General features: G+C 50.2%; 1 protein-coding gene across 1 annotated transcript in view; it reads right to left on the bottom strand.

Annotated features, from left to right (window-relative positions):
• The window catches only part of GNG4 (G protein subunit gamma 4), a 104802-nt gene that overhangs the window by 88407 nt on the left and 1145 nt on the right, over positions 1-15250 (bottom strand). The gene's annotated exons all lie outside the window — the stretch shown is intronic.

Below are 15250 nucleotides of genomic sequence, written 5' to 3'. Positions count from 1 at the left end.
CTCTCAACCAGAAGTCACCCGATGGTGGATGAAGAAGCACCTGGATGGGAGAAGTCCAACCAGGATAAGGCCATAAAAAGCAAGAAAAAGGTACACATGGCCCAGCGCATGGACAGTCTTTATAAGCAAATAGGGAAGGAGAAAAAGACGAGTATTCAAATGCGAGAAGCAGAAAAATAAAGCTCTGGTCCTAGGTAAGGTTCATGGTGGGAGATGGGAGCATTCAAAATCAGAGAGAGCTGAGATTGGGGTCCTACGGGATGGCACAGTTAGTTCCACTGATCACTAACTAGTCCCCACTCCTCCAGGGAGGGTGAGGGATCAGCTAGTCTCAAAATTACCCTCCACCCCTGCACCAGGAAGACTCACTCTCTGTAAAGCTTCCCAGTCAATGCCCTTGTGTCACGGGTGGTTACTGTCTGGGGCCAGTGGCACGGGCAGTAAAAAGAATTTACCAAGACAGTCATAGGTAAAGAAATGCAGATTTATTAGCAAAAGCATGGAAATATGTTGCAAGAAAGCAATAGGCCAGTCAGCAAGATAGGAGCTAACTGGAGGAGACAAAGGCTTGCTGGGGATTTTATAGGATGGAGCTTGTTCTGTGTGCTGGAGAGGGCTAAGTGCAGTATTGATAATGTCAAGGAGGCTATGAACTAACTTGCATTTCTCTATCAACCGAGGGTCTGGTGATATCTGGGTGCAGGAAGATCGTGAGTTATTTGTGCAGATGGGCTATGTGTCCTAGACCATGAAGAAACGCAGATTTATAGCTTATCTGTATTTTCTTTCTGCCTTCCCTTGCTCCCACCAGCCAGGCTCCTTGTTCCTAATTAGGACCCCGCAGTAAGGCTGCCTTCCTTTGCTGGCTAGACGCAGTGGCTTACGCCTGTAATCCCAGCACTTTGGGAGGCCGAGGCGGGTTGATCACCTGAGGTTGGGAGTTTGAGATCAGCCTGACCAACATGGAGAAACCCCGTTTCTACTAAAAAATACAAAATTAGCCAGGCGTGGTGGTGCATGCCTGTAGTCCCAGTTACTCGGGAGGCTGAGGCAGGAGAATAGCTTGAACCCAGGAGGTGGAGGTTGCAGTGAGCCGAGATGGTGCCATTGCACTCCAGCCTGGGCGACAAGAGCGAAACTCTGTCTCAAAACACAAAAAACAAAAAACAAAACAAAACAAAAGACATACTTCCTTTGCTGAAGTCAGCAGCTGATAGAGGAAGGCAATACAAAGCCGGGTATAGACAGTGAATAAATTTAGAAAATGTACCAGAACATGGCATTGTTAATGACCCATGGAGCACCAGAAATGGAAGGATTTTGCAAACCATGGTTCCAACGGTTTTAAAGCACAGAGTTTAAACATTTATAAATTAGGTCCCTTCTAAAGTCAATCAGACAAATGCAGTCTCTTACAGCCTCATATGGTTTGGATATTTGGATATCCAAATCTCATATTAAAATGTGATTCCTTTGGGAGGCCGAGGCGGGTGGATCACCTGAGGTCAGGAGTTTGAGACCAGCCTGACCAACAGGGAGAAACCCTGTCTCTACTAAAAATACAAAATTATCCAGGTGTGGTGGTATGTGCCTGTAATCCCAGCTACTTGGGAGGCTACGGCAGGAGAATCGCTTAAGCCCAGGAGGTGGAGGTTGCAGTGAGCCAAGATCGCACCACTGGACTCCAGCCTGGGCAACAAGAGCAAAACTCCGTCTCGGGGGTGGGAAAAATGTGATTCCTGATGTATGGAGGTGGAGCCTGGTGGGACGCGTTTGAGTCATGGGGGTGGAGCCCCCATGAACGGCCTGGTGCCCTCCCGTAGTAACAAATGAGTTTTCCCTTTATTAGTTCACAGGAGAGCTGGCTGTTTAAAATCAGCCCGGCACCTCTTCCCATCTCTCTTGCTCCCTCTCGCCATGTGACATGACTGCTCCCCCTTCGCCTTCTGCCATGAGTAAAACCTTCCTGAGGCCTCCCCAGAAGCAGATGCTGGTGCCATGCTTGTACAACCTGCAGAACTGTCGGCTAAATAAACCTCTTTTCTTTATCAATCACTGAGCCTCAGGTATTTCTTTATAGCAACACAAAACTGACTAATACATGGCTGTATTTTCAGTATCTGTTGCCACAGAAGATACAACACGACAAAGCTGTGTTTAATTCAGTAACACACTTAAATTCATTTTTATTAATCCCAAAGGCATCTATGCACACTTGCAAATTAATCAGCAGGATACAAACACATGGCAGTCGCGATTGCTCTACACAGGTTTCCTGGGTTGTGCACCTGTATTCAGAGAGACCCCTTGCAGTGGCTCTGAAGCCCCAGCTTCCACCTTGAGGAAGCTGAAGGGCAGAAGACGGAAGGTAATTTAACCTCCTTAACCAACCAGTTAGTGTTTGAGAACCTGGTATTGCTGCACTGCCAGGGGACACCCAGGTAATGGCCAGGAACCTTCCTCTTGCTGGACAGGTAAGCCCAGACTAGTGTAGGGAGGAACTGGCTCTCTCTCTGTAGAGGGAGAATATCCTGAGAGACAGGGCTGGGCTGTTTTCACCGTGCTTCCTCGTATCTGCCCTTCCTCTGACCAGCCAGAGTTATCCGCACTGCCTCAAGGAGAAGGAGGATGATTAAATAGAAGTGCAAAGAGGAATTTTGCTTTTTACTTCCAAAGCGGGTTCGGAAAGCCTTCCTCAGGAACAAGTTTTAGACGCTAAAGCCTTTGATTTATTTGAGGAAGGCTCTTTGGGATCTCAGAAAAGGGGAACTCCAAAGGTACAAGGTCCTGCGGTGAGGCCTGGGGCAAGGTCTAGGGGAGCCCCGTGTAGAGGACAGCAGCTGGCACTGAGCAGCAGGCCTGATTCCCTCGTCTTTGTCACATGGGGAGCAGTGCCTGCAGCAAGCCATGGCCACGCAGGGGCACGGCGCCCACGCTGAGACCTCCCATCAGAGACCTCCCATCAGAGACTTCCCATCAGAGACCTGCATATCTCCATGGGTCCTCCAGCAGGGCACTTGCCTGTGTCCTGAGATGTTGTTGAGCCTCAATCAAATTGCTCCATACAACAATCTCATGTTAAGACCAGAGATCTGATGAACCCCCAAAGCAGGGTGGGATCCCCGATACTGACAGGCGATGACATGCGGATGCCCCAGCGTTGTACTTCTGTACCTGGGAGGGACACATCGGAACTGGATTCTGGGACCCCATTTCCTTGTAAGTGCATTCTAGGTCTTTCCCTGCTACCCCAGCTGCTACCTCTTACCCCTAGGGCAAGAGGATGCCCTAGGAACAGTGTGGAGTTTGAGTGGAAGCCCTGGGTGCCATCCTTGCTCTGCCAGGCACCTTGTCCTGATGGTGATTCTCCTTTGAACCACAGTCTCCTCATTCAAGAATGGGGATAAAGATCCCTGCCTCCCCACTGCACTCCAGCCTGGGCGACAGAGCGAGACTCCGTCTCAAAAAAAAAAAAAAAAAAAAAAAAAAAAAAAAAAAAAAGATCCCTGCCTCCTGGCATTTCTGTAAAGATCAAGTGGACAGGGTACATGAATGCTTTTAGCCAACTGCAAAATGCTAATCAAATGCTAGTGATTGCTCCTTTGAAAATCCAAGCATAGCCTGCAAAATACTTGGAATATAAATTGAGCAGACATATAGGGAGTAGTTTTAGGTTATGCTTACGTGTCCTTTATTTAAAAAAACAATGCTTAAAACACCACCTAAAAATTCCTCTGACCACTTATTTCAGTCAAACGCTGGAAGATGGGGGATGTTTTATATTAAAGAATTAGAATGAGACTGGGTGCGGTGGCTCACACCTGTAATCCCAGCACTTTCAAAGGCCAAGGTGGGGGGGATCACTTGAGGCCAGGAGTTCAAGACCAGCCTGGGCAACATGGTGAAACCCCTTCTCTACGAAAAATACAAAAATTAGCTGGGCGCAGTGGCGCGTACCTGCAATACCAGCTACTAGGGGAGGCTAAAGCATGAGAATCGCTTGAACCTGGGAGGTGGAGGTTGCGGTGAGCCGAGATTGCACCACTGCACTCCAGCCTGGGAGACAGAGCAAGACCTTGCCTCAAAAAAAAAAAAAAAGAAAAAAATTAGAATGAGGAAAACAATGATGAGGTGGAAACAGATGTTTGAACATAGGAGAATTTTTGATGCATAAGGATGCTGCGGGCACTTAACTAGATGTCTGCCCTTCATACCTGGCCAGGGTGGCACTTTTAATCCATCTGATAATGGAGAGAGGCGGCGCAGTCTGTATGGTCACACAGCTCACTCTGCGGCTGAAGCCACGTGTGGGCGCACTGGGCCCAAGGAGCTGACCTCCGCTCTTGTGGCACTCCCAGTCCGGCACAGACTTGAGGAGAACACCGAAAAGGAGCCCAGGCCAATGGCCTGCAAAGCCACTTCCCTCTACTTGGCCAAGAAGAGCTTCCCGGACCCTGGCTCCTGCCTGCGCATCTGGCCAGCTTCATCTTCCAATGCTCCTGGTCTCCCAATAAGCCCCAGCTGCTGGACTGCTGTTTTTAAATCCCTTCCAGGCAGGAGGAACAGAAGAGAGGTGAGTGGGCAGGTGCAGGTCCTGGAGCCTGAATCTGCTCCTTTCTAGCTCCGGAAATTTGGGCAATTTCCTTCACCTTCTGCTTTCTTCCCTTCAAAATAGAGGAATGGCTGTATTGGTTTCCTATTGCGGCTACAACACATTACCCTACATTTACGGCTTAAAACAATGCAGTTTTATTATTTTACAGTTCTGGAGTTCCAAAGTCTGAAATGGGTCTCAATGGACTAAAATCAAGATGCCAGGAAGGCTGTGGGTGGAAGCTCTGGGAAGAGTTCGTATTTCTGCCTTTTCCAGTGTCCTCAGTGATCTGCAATCCTTAGCTTGTGGCTCCTCCTGCATTTTTTTTTAACATTTTACTTTAAGTTCTGGGATACATGTGCAGAACGTGCAGGTGTGTTACATAGGTATACGTGTGCCGTGGTGGTTTGCTGCACCTATCAACCCGTCATCTAGGTTTTAAGCCCTGCCTGCATTAGGTATTTGTCCTAATGCTCTCCCTCCCCTTTCCCCTCACCCCTCAACAGGCCTCGGTGTGTGATGTTCCCCTCCCCGTGTCCATGTGTTCTTATTGTTCGACTCCCACTTATGAGTGAGAACATGCAATGTTTGGTTTTCTGTTCCTGTGTTAGTTTGCTGAGAATGATGGTTTCCAGCTTCATCCATGTCCCTGTAAAGGACATGAACTCATCATTTTTTATGGCTGCATAGTATTCCATGGTGTATATTGCCACATTTTCTTTATCCAGTCTATCATTGATGGGCATTTGGGTTGGTTCCAAGTCTTTGCTATTGTAAATAGTGCTGCAATAAACATACGTGTGCATGTGTCTTTATAGTAAATTATTTATAATCCTATGGGTATATACCCAGTAACGGGTCCTCCTGCATTTTTAAAGCCAGCCCAGCAGTGTCCCCCACTTTCTGTCTCAGACGCTCCTATCTTCCTCTTACGAGAACCTTTGTGACGACAGTGGGCCTGCCAGGTATTCCAGGTTCACCTCCCCATCTCAGGATCTTTCCCTTAATCACACCTGCAACATCTTTTTTGCTGTGTAAGATTCACAGATTCACAAGTTCCAAGGATTAAAGGGTGGCCATCTTTGGGGACCAAGACTCTACCTACCACAGTAGTCGTCAGGAACAAGTAGTTCATACAACATAAGACACTAAGAGCCTGGGCTGCAGGAAGCACTTAATTAATGTGAGCCAATAATCATTTTCCCTTGATGAAACAGAGCCCCCAGCCTGGAAGGCTTTCGCCTTGCACTGGCTGTGCCCCGATGGTTCCATCTGGCCAAATCATGAGACCTCCTTCCAGAGGCCTTCCCTGTCCTTCTGGGCGGGGCTTGGTGTCCTGCTGTGTTGAGGTGGGAGCTGCTCTTAATTCCGTGTTGTATGCTTTTTTTTTGAGACAGAGTCTTACTCTGTCCCCCAGGCTGGAGTGCAGTGGCATGACTGCAACCTCTGCCTCCTGGGTTCAAGGGATTCTCCTGCCTCACACCCAGCTAATTTTTGTATTTTTAGTAGAGACGGGGTTTCACGCATGTTGGCCAGGCTGGTCTCGAACTCCCAATCTCAGGTGATCTGTCCGCCTTGGCCTCCCAAAGCGCTGGGATATCAGGCGTGAGCCACTGCGCCCGGCCCTGTGTTGTGTTATAATCGTCTGCCTCCCTCACTGGATTGTAAATGCCTCAGGAGCAGGGATGGCCTCTGACTTATTTTGCATTCCTATCCCGAGGATATGGCACACAGCAGCTGTCAAATGTCTCCTGGATAGCTCATGGGTGAAGGTAGGCCTGTGTCCTTTGGGGTGTCCAGAACCTCAGAGCTGCCGTTGCTGCTGTGGGAGGGGAGCAGTGAGGGGGTCTCTAGGTGGGGGTCTTGTGCTCTGACAGAGGCAGCTCTTCAGGGTGGTAGCTGGTTTCCCCACAGAGAAGGCTGTCTCTCACCCCAGGCAGAGGAGGACAGATCCATGCATTCAGCCTGGGGAGGGGACCTGGTGTTGCAGGCACATCATGCTTACGGTGGTCAAACCCTCACAGCCCCACGAGGAGCGGGAGAGGCTGGCATAGGACGCAAGAGCCTGGGGATGCTTAGGCAGGTTGGGGGGAATCAGATATCAGGAAGAAGGACCCACAGAAATCATTTGGTTCAACACATCTCAAATCTGGTGGCTGCAAAACTCAAAGACTAATTCCCGGACCCTAGCCCAGACCCACTATGTCAGAATGTCCAGGGGGTGAGGCCCAAGAAGGGATATTTTTAAAACTGCCCAAAATGCATGCAGCCAGGTTTGAGAACCACTGCTGCATCTACCTTAGGCTTTATACACAGACTGTGCTACAAGTGAATGGTTCTCAAAACAGGTGTGTAAAACAGAAGGAAGGATACACGCATCATTCAACATACTACAGTGAACCTGCCAGACCACACATCAAGGCGAATACATACGACAGTCCTTGCCAAGCTGCGTCTTCGAGCCCGCCTGAATCCCAGCAGGGTGGAGTTGAGGGCGGCCTCTCTACTTCATTTAGCCCACCAGACCTTCGGACCTGAGGGTCTCTGATCCAGCCTCTCGGGGCCACCACCCCCTGCAGGGCTCCAGGAAGGGTCAACTTGCCCGTGGGCCAGAGCTCTCCCTCCCTTTTGTTGCCGCTTGGCGCCCGGCAGGTCAGAGGTCACTGGGCCCAGCAGCCCCAGTCCCTGGATGGGTGGAGCACCCACAAAACAGCCAGGCTGTGAAGAGGCCCACTTTGGAGTGACAAGGGGCTACCTCTTGTGTGTCATTTTGCAAAAAGAATCTCTGTCTCTTCCTCTACCTTGAGTTACACTACCAAATGTTCCTTTTGGTTAATGCAGCTTTCTTACATGCTAGGGGTGAGAGCAGGGGAAAGCCACTTACTCTGTCAGGAAGGCAGTTGGGCATAAATTAATCTGTAGGCCGAGTGCAGTGGCTGATGCCTGTAATTACGCACTTTGGGAGGCCGAAGTGGGAGGATCACTTGAGGCCAGGAGTTCCAGACCAGCCTGGGCAACATAGTGAGACCCCATCTCTACAAAAAATTTTAAAAAAGAATTTAGCGGGGCATGGTGGTGGGCAACTGTAGCCCCAGCTACTTAGGAGACTGAAGTGGAAGGCTCGCTTGAGCTGGGGAGCTCAAGATTGCAATGAAATACCATCACATCACTGCACTCCAGCCTGGGCAACAGAGTGAGACCCTGCCTCTAAAACTAAATACATAAATAATCGGCTGGGCACAGTGGTTCATGCCTGTAATCCCAGCACTCTGGGAGGCCGAGGCAGGAGGATCACCTGAGGTCAGGAGTTCTAGACCAGCCTGGCCAACATGGTGAAACCCTGTCTCTACTAAACACACAAAAAATTAGCTGGTGTGGTGGCGGGCGCCTGTAATCCCAGCTGCTAGGGAGGCTGAGGCAGGAGAATGGCTTGAACCTGGGAGGCGCAGGTTGCAGTGAGCCGAGATCGTGCCACTGCACTCCAACTCGGGTGACAGAGCAAGACTCCACCTAAAAATATAAATAAATAAATAAATAATCTGTGAATCCACCAACACTGTCACCTGCTGGCTCCACGTGCATCAGATGAGCTCATTTGGGAGGTCACCTTAACCTCGGATCAACGTAGCAGGTCCTCCCACAAGCAGCCTATTTAAAATGCGAGCCACCGCCTTCCCTGGAATTCCCTACCTCCCAGCCTTGTTTTATTTTTCTCTCATGCCCTTACTATATCTTAAATGCTTATTTATTCATGTACTTGTTTAAACTACTTTTGATTTTCTGACTTCTTATCATTGGTCTGATTCCTCCACCGTAACAGAACTTCTATGAGGGCGGGGATTTTTCGCTTCCCCCGCAACTGCCTGCGTTTTCGTAGCCCTAGAGCTTCGAAAGTACAGTGCGGAAAAGCAACGTAACACAGTAAGAACTGTGCGGAAAAGGAGAAGAAAACCAGACCGCAGGGGCATTTCACAGCTAACCACGGCGGTCCGAGGAGAACGCAGGGTGGAAGGACCCGAGGGAGGCCCGGCAGGGGCGGGGTGAGCCTTGGCCCCCCTCCCGTGCAGGTGTCGTGGGTAAGCTGCCACGGTTACTGTGAAGCAGGGCCAGGGCCAGCCCTCCCGCCTCGAGGCCACTGGCGCTTGGCGGGTGGGAAAAGAGTGACCCGGGGCAACTGAGCATAACATAGAACAGAAACTCCCTCTCGAATAGAGACCCACGCACGGAAGGATGATACACTGCGATTCCCCGACGTGGGCCTGCAACAAGAGACGGGTGCTAACAGCGTCCGAGCCAATCCGCAAGCATCAGGGGGACCAAGAAATCATAAACAAGAGGCAGAACGCAACTGCTCCAACGCAGAAAGAATGAGACATCCAGGAAGGCAAGGTGGTGGCGGGTTGGCTGTGGTTTTGCAGAGGCTGGCAGGAGAGGCAGGGGCTGGGGAGAAGGCAGGGTTGGGGAGGGGTCTCTTTTAAGGGAATCCAGTGCATGAAAGTCTGTGTAAGAAAGGGTGTGCCTCTTACAGAAGGATATTTGTTTTGTCCTAAACTTGCTGTGTGTTCTTTGAGGCGCAGGCCTCCCTGCTTTGTCATCACACCTTGGATCACCCCGGGCAATCTCACCCCTGTGACTTCACCTGGGTCCAGCCAGACCTCTGCTCGGCTCTGCACGTACACGCCCCCGGATGTCACCTCCTGACTTGGCAAGTCATACACCCTCTCTCTACTCGCCCAGCTTCATTCACAAAACCAGGTCACATTACCCTTTGTCCATCCATGCTCAGTCTAGAAACCCTGGGATCCCAGACACCAGCCTCTCCCTGCCCCTCCGTTTCCGATCAGATGGCCGCCCCGACTGACGCTGGGGCCGGGGCACCCTTGGGCGTTATCCAGTGTCCCCGTCCTCCCTCTCCTGCCCCATGCCTCTGACCTTCCCCGCATGGCAGTCACTGCCAGAGGGCCAAGGTGGGGCCTGCTGCTTCCTGCTTCTGCCTGACAATGGCCCTGGATTCCCTATTCTTCATGGTCAGTCCCACCTTCACATCCTAGCTCTGATCAACCTTTCTGCTCTCTCCACTCCTCTCTCCACCCTGGGCCCCTGCTGGCCCCCCTGCCTGGAAAGCCCTTTCTCATTTTTCTGGCTTGAAAAACCTTCCTCAGCTCACCAGGGCCAGCTCAAGACACCCTCTGTTGTCACACCCTTTCTGCACTGCTATCAGGAAGAACTAACGCTCTCCCTGTCTGTGCACTAACCCAGGGTAGGTGGGCTGTTTTCACACATGCACCCCCCTCTAGGTTCTGACTCTTCTGGAGTGCATGACCATATCTTATTTGTTTCTCTGTCACCAGTGCCTAAACTATCTGATGCATATATTTATTGCAGGTGCTTATCACACATGCAGTCATGAACACCTCACAAATGCAAGGTTCACATACAGTCTTTGATGAACACATCTATTGCATCCAGCAATGTATCTGTATTGGAAAAGTCCTTCCATAGCACCCAGTAATGAAAAGGAATGTGGCGGGGAGCAGTAATGGACACTAAGAGTAAAAACACCAGAAGACCACAGTGAGATCAGCAGAGCCCTAGAATGGCAAATCCATGACAAAGAAAATTTCTGTTGAATAAAAACGTGCCTGGGTACAGACCAGCAATTGGCTTCTTTCAGACACTATTGACTGCAACAAACTCTAGCACAAGGAGAGGGTCTAACGAGAAACTTGTTCAGAGGATGCTGACCCATCCATCAGAGAGCACAGCAAACCCGAAAAGGTGGGGACATGGCAGAGCAGGGGCTGCAGGCACACTTGCTGCAGTGTTGGTGGAGCACACACAGAAAGATCTGCCCAAGAGAGTCCCAAAAGGCACAATTCTACAAGATCAACCAAGTGGAGGGGAATGGCAGTGAAACGCCAAACTCCTACTGAAAGGTTGATGGGTACAGCCTTCCAGAGACAGGGGTGGGTGGTAGGAACCCGGGCACCCAGAGGTCCAGATCAGCAAAAGAGGCCAGTGACTCTGTCTCTATCAGATAAAATTCAGCCACAGCGGGAGGGAGCATGTGAGACCGACGAAGGCCTCGCCCTGGATCTACACCTCACCCTGTTCCAGAGAGAATTCAGTGGCCAGCAACACTGCCAGTTCCCCTTTATTTCCCTCAAGGTCAACATTTTGGAATTCTCTACTCACATCTACCGAGTGACCCTCCTCGGCCACCTTCACACCCACACTCTAGGCCCACCACTGCCCTTGGGCATGAGCAAGCCTGACGGTGTCTCTACATCCTGGTAACACCTTCTTCCCCGCACACACTGTCAAACACATGCACGGTGTAGACTGAAGTCATCGGGTCTCCTTAACCAGGCTGCAGCCCCCTAGTACCCTGCCATGCGGCCCCACAGCTGACGGGGGGATAAACAAGCACCTTCAGACTAGAGCAGCTTCTGAGTGACACGCAAAGTTAACCGGGGCACAGAGAAAACAGAATTTTCCCAAGATTGCTGAAGGAAAACTAAAACCGAATGAGGACTGACTCATGCTCGTTTAGTCGGCCACAGGCTAGGGGCAGTGGAAAGGCCCTGCTGGAAATTTCCATCCAGGGTCTGTGCAGGGCGGGTACCCCAGAGCCTCAGGGCAGGGCAGATGGCTCCCCGGATCGGGCTGGAGAGACATCCAGGAGGAGGATGCCAGTTGTTGGGTGTAGCTGGACCTTCCTCTAGACAGCCATGGGAAGACGACACCACTGATGAGGAAGGGGAGATGCAGCAGCAGACACTCTGTTCACATGGGCCGTGGACCGCCAGAGACCCCAGGGCCCACATGGATGTGTGGGTGTTGAAGGGTAACACATAGTCCTTTCCAAGGTGTGTTGATGACTTGGCTCAGCCTGCAAAGCCAGGCTGCCTGTACTGCTGCCTGACCTCTGGCCTCTGGCCTCCAAGAGCCTGACCTTCTGGGAAGACAGAGTCCCAGCATGGGGCCTGACCACCCCATCTGCTCTTCCTGTTCATCAGTGTCTGGACCTGAGCCAGAGTCCTGCTGGGCTGTCGTGGAGAAGAACCTGCTCTCAGCCCTCAGCAGCCTCCCTGCCCTGCCCTGCCTCCCACCCCAGTCTCAGCAGCCTCTTGCTCTTTTCTTCCCACCATCTAAGCTCATTTCTCCTCTTTGGGCCTTCATACATGGGCACTGCTTTGCTAGAAATCTCTCAATTTTACCTCTCTGTGTGGTGGGACACCAGAAGAAACAAGGTTGAGTTTGGGTGCCGGAATTTGGAGGAACATGTAAACACTTTTTCTGCTATAGTTGTAGAGGTGCTTGAATAAGAATGTTCAGGCTGGGCATGGTGGCTCACGCCTGTAATCCCAGCACTCTGGGAGGCCGAGGCAGGTGGATCACCTGAGGTCAGGAGTTCGAGACCAGCCTGACCAACGTGGAGAAATCCCGTCTCTACTAAAAATACAAAATTAGCCGGGCACGGTGGTGCACGCCTGTAATCCCAGCTACTCGGGAAGCCAAGGCGGGAGAATCGCTTGAGCCCAGGAGGCGGAGGTTGCAGTGAGCCAAGATCGCGCCATTGCTCTCCAGCCTGGGAGATGAGCGAAACTCAGTCTCAAAAAAAAAAAAAAAAAATGTTTAAAAGAGTTAAAAGTGTTTTCCTTCTTCCTATTTTATCGCCCTGCCTCTCTTTCTTTGTTGGAGCCCATAGGGAGGGGACAAAAGACAAGGCCTTACAGCTGTCCATTAGGCAGGGGCACTGGGAGGAGGTCCAGGCATTGATGAGAAAGGCATAAAGGCCCAGTTAGTGCCAGCTCATGTGATCCATCGTGGCTGTTGTCCTGTCTCGTGCACAGGGGGTGTTGGGGGAGAATCAATCTCTCTGGCCCAGAGGGATGCTTAGAGTGCTTCTTCTATCTCTAGGGCCTTCCATGGCCTCAGAGCACGTGCGTCACGCCACAGAAAGCCAACCCAGCAACTCAGAGAGAAATGGTTTTAGAAATCTAAGAAGCAAGAGAAACAAATCCTCTTGGGAAAGGAGCTCTTGTGCAGTGCCTGAGTGTGGGTCTCTCCACAGTTCTCCACTTTCTTCTCTTCCACACGTCTTTGTCGCTTTCACTTGTCATTTGTGTATACTTTTCCTACATCAGTTAAAAAAGATTCCCACCACCCACCAAACCTGCTACCAAAACACTCCTGGACAGAGAGGACACAAGCAGTCACTGCTGTTTTTTTGCAAATTAGAAACTTGGCAGGTATCCTGTGAGTATCAAAGGAGATCATCCACATGACACGTCCAGCCCAATCATTGCCCTTCTTTCCCCTTGTTGCCCACTAACTTGGGCTCCTTGCCCTATCCGATCCTCGGACACTGGGCCTTTGGTGGCCCACAAACCTCAGGGCCATGGAGACGAACAGTTCCTCCATAGCTCCCTATACTTCCTCACTCCTGGGCACCCAGGGCTCCTTCCCCAATGAGCACGGCGTCTTCCACACAGCCGGCTTTCCCTTATCTGCATGGCACCTGTCACTCTGTCTACCAATTTCCAGCAGGGAACCTGATTGCCCACCAGCCACCATTCAGCCTAAGAAAAACTCCTTGGCAATTAGAGGAATTTGGAAGGCTCCAGCAAGCTCACTGAACTGATCCCTTTTTAAGCACCCATTGTTTTCTCTGCAGTAATGTTTTTCTTTCAGCAGCTTTTCTCGCCTCTATTTCTTAACATTTCCTAAAATGAAAATTTCATTTGTGTTTTTACTTTTGATCATTTATTAACAGTCTTTGGCTTATTCTTTAGAGGTTTTTAATCAGCTTCTTTCAGTCTTTCAGTAGTATTACCCTGCAATCTCCTTTTCTTTCCTGATACTCATTCAGCTTTTCTGACTTTCAGTTAAAATATCCTTGCTATCCACTGTTGATAGGATATTTATGTAGTACTTATACCTCTATTAAAGGGGTTAAATTTTGGTTTCTGGTTTTAAAAAAGAAACAATCTCTCTACTTGAATAATACAAGTCTCTATGCCTGAGTATATCTAGAATGAATAAAAATACCAAATTTTAAAAAAGGAAAACCAGCAAGATTAGATAGCAGTATATCCTCAAAAGGTGTTTCAAGAACAAAAACCAGGTAATATTTTAAAGTCACTGCTTCAAAATTCCATGAAGAAAGGGGCAATCTTCTGACACACATTATTAGGCATTCTCCCCTCTCCAAGCAGAAACTGAGACAAACTAGGAAAAATGTGATAGTGAAATAGTGAGATGCAGCTATAAATAAAAGAACAAATTGTTGGGTACAGACCTTAGTCTTTGCTTTCTGCATAAGCTGTAGTTTTGTGGCAGGCGTGGGTTTGGGCGTGTAGGTCTGGGGGAAGGAGCATTGTACACATTTTACAGTGTTCCTGCCCTCCTGAGACAGCTGTGACTCTTGCTTCCCCAGGGGTCACGGTCCATGTTCCCACCTCATGTTGTTTATTTATTTTGAGGCCAGAGTGCAGTGGCACCATCTCAGCTCACTGCAACCTCTGCCTCCCAGGTTCAAGCGATTCTCGTGCCTCAGCCTCCCAAGTAGCTGGGATTACAGGCGTGCATCACCACGCCCGCCTAATTTTTTGCATTTTTAGTAGATATGGGGTCTCACTATGTTGGCCAGGCCGGTATCGGACTCCTGACCTCAAGTGATCCGCCCGCCTCGGCCTCTGAAAGTGCTGGGATTACAGGCGATGTTCCCACCTGATGTTTTACCATTTCAAAGAATGCACTGAATATTGAGGGACTTCAGGGACTGTCACTTTTGCTTTAAAAACTGTAAAGTGAATCTAGGAAAAGCTTTTTTTTTTTTTTTTTTTTTTTTTCTGGTTTCTCCATCAGTTTGCATGAGAAATGCCAATCATGGGACTGCTGGGAATGACCCTTTAGCTGTGCTGTTTCTGAGCCAGCCCTACATCCTCCACTGGCTTCCTTGGGCGATTTTATTTTAAGGCGTATGAGGAATGGAGTTGTGCATGGAGGTGGGGGCCAACAGGAAGTCCATTGTCCTAAATAGTCATTTCAGGCTAACTAACCCCATGGTGAGGCTGCTCATTAACAGGCAAGGCATCCCTGTAAACCTTGCATTTGCATTAACACCTACTATTTATTAAGTGCCACAGCCATCTCTTATCATGACCGGTCACTGAGCAAACCCTACATTTCAAAAACAATCCAGTTTACAGGTACTCTGTTTCTCCGGGCTGGAAAAGGCTTTCCATTTATCAACTTAGTTGTCCCCCCAGTCGCCTCTTGCAGGGAACAGGGCCAGATCAGATGGCGGCTGGTTCCCCTCCCCCGCCTCATACAAAAATCAGGAAAAGGAGTTGCGGGAGGAATCGAGAAGCCGGCCGCAGAGCCCAGGTCCCCCATGGCTACTGTGAGGCATTTGCCACTGCAAATTTCCTGTCCACTGTGGGAAGCGGCACACCTCACTCATGAGCAGACGACAGGACTGGCACGTTTTAATGGAGAACACGGGCGCAGCCTAGGCGGCCTTTTGCTCCGGCTGAGAGGCACGGGCCCGGTGCCAGCATTTGACAGTCCTGGGAGGCGACGGGCAGAGGAGAGACGCGGCAACCGCGGGGCCGGGGAGACGGTGGGAGGCCCGGCGTCCATCATCCA

The sequence above is a fragment of the Pongo pygmaeus genome, chromosome 1 (assembly GCF_028885625.2).
Source record: "Pongo pygmaeus isolate AG05252 chromosome 1, NHGRI_mPonPyg2-v2.0_pri, whole genome shotgun sequence".
In the NCBI taxonomy this organism is placed as follows: Eukaryota; Metazoa; Chordata; class Mammalia; order Primates; family Hominidae; genus Pongo; species Pongo pygmaeus.
Note: the sequence above shows the minus strand (reverse complement) of the source record. Positions and strands in the feature narration are given on the sequence as shown.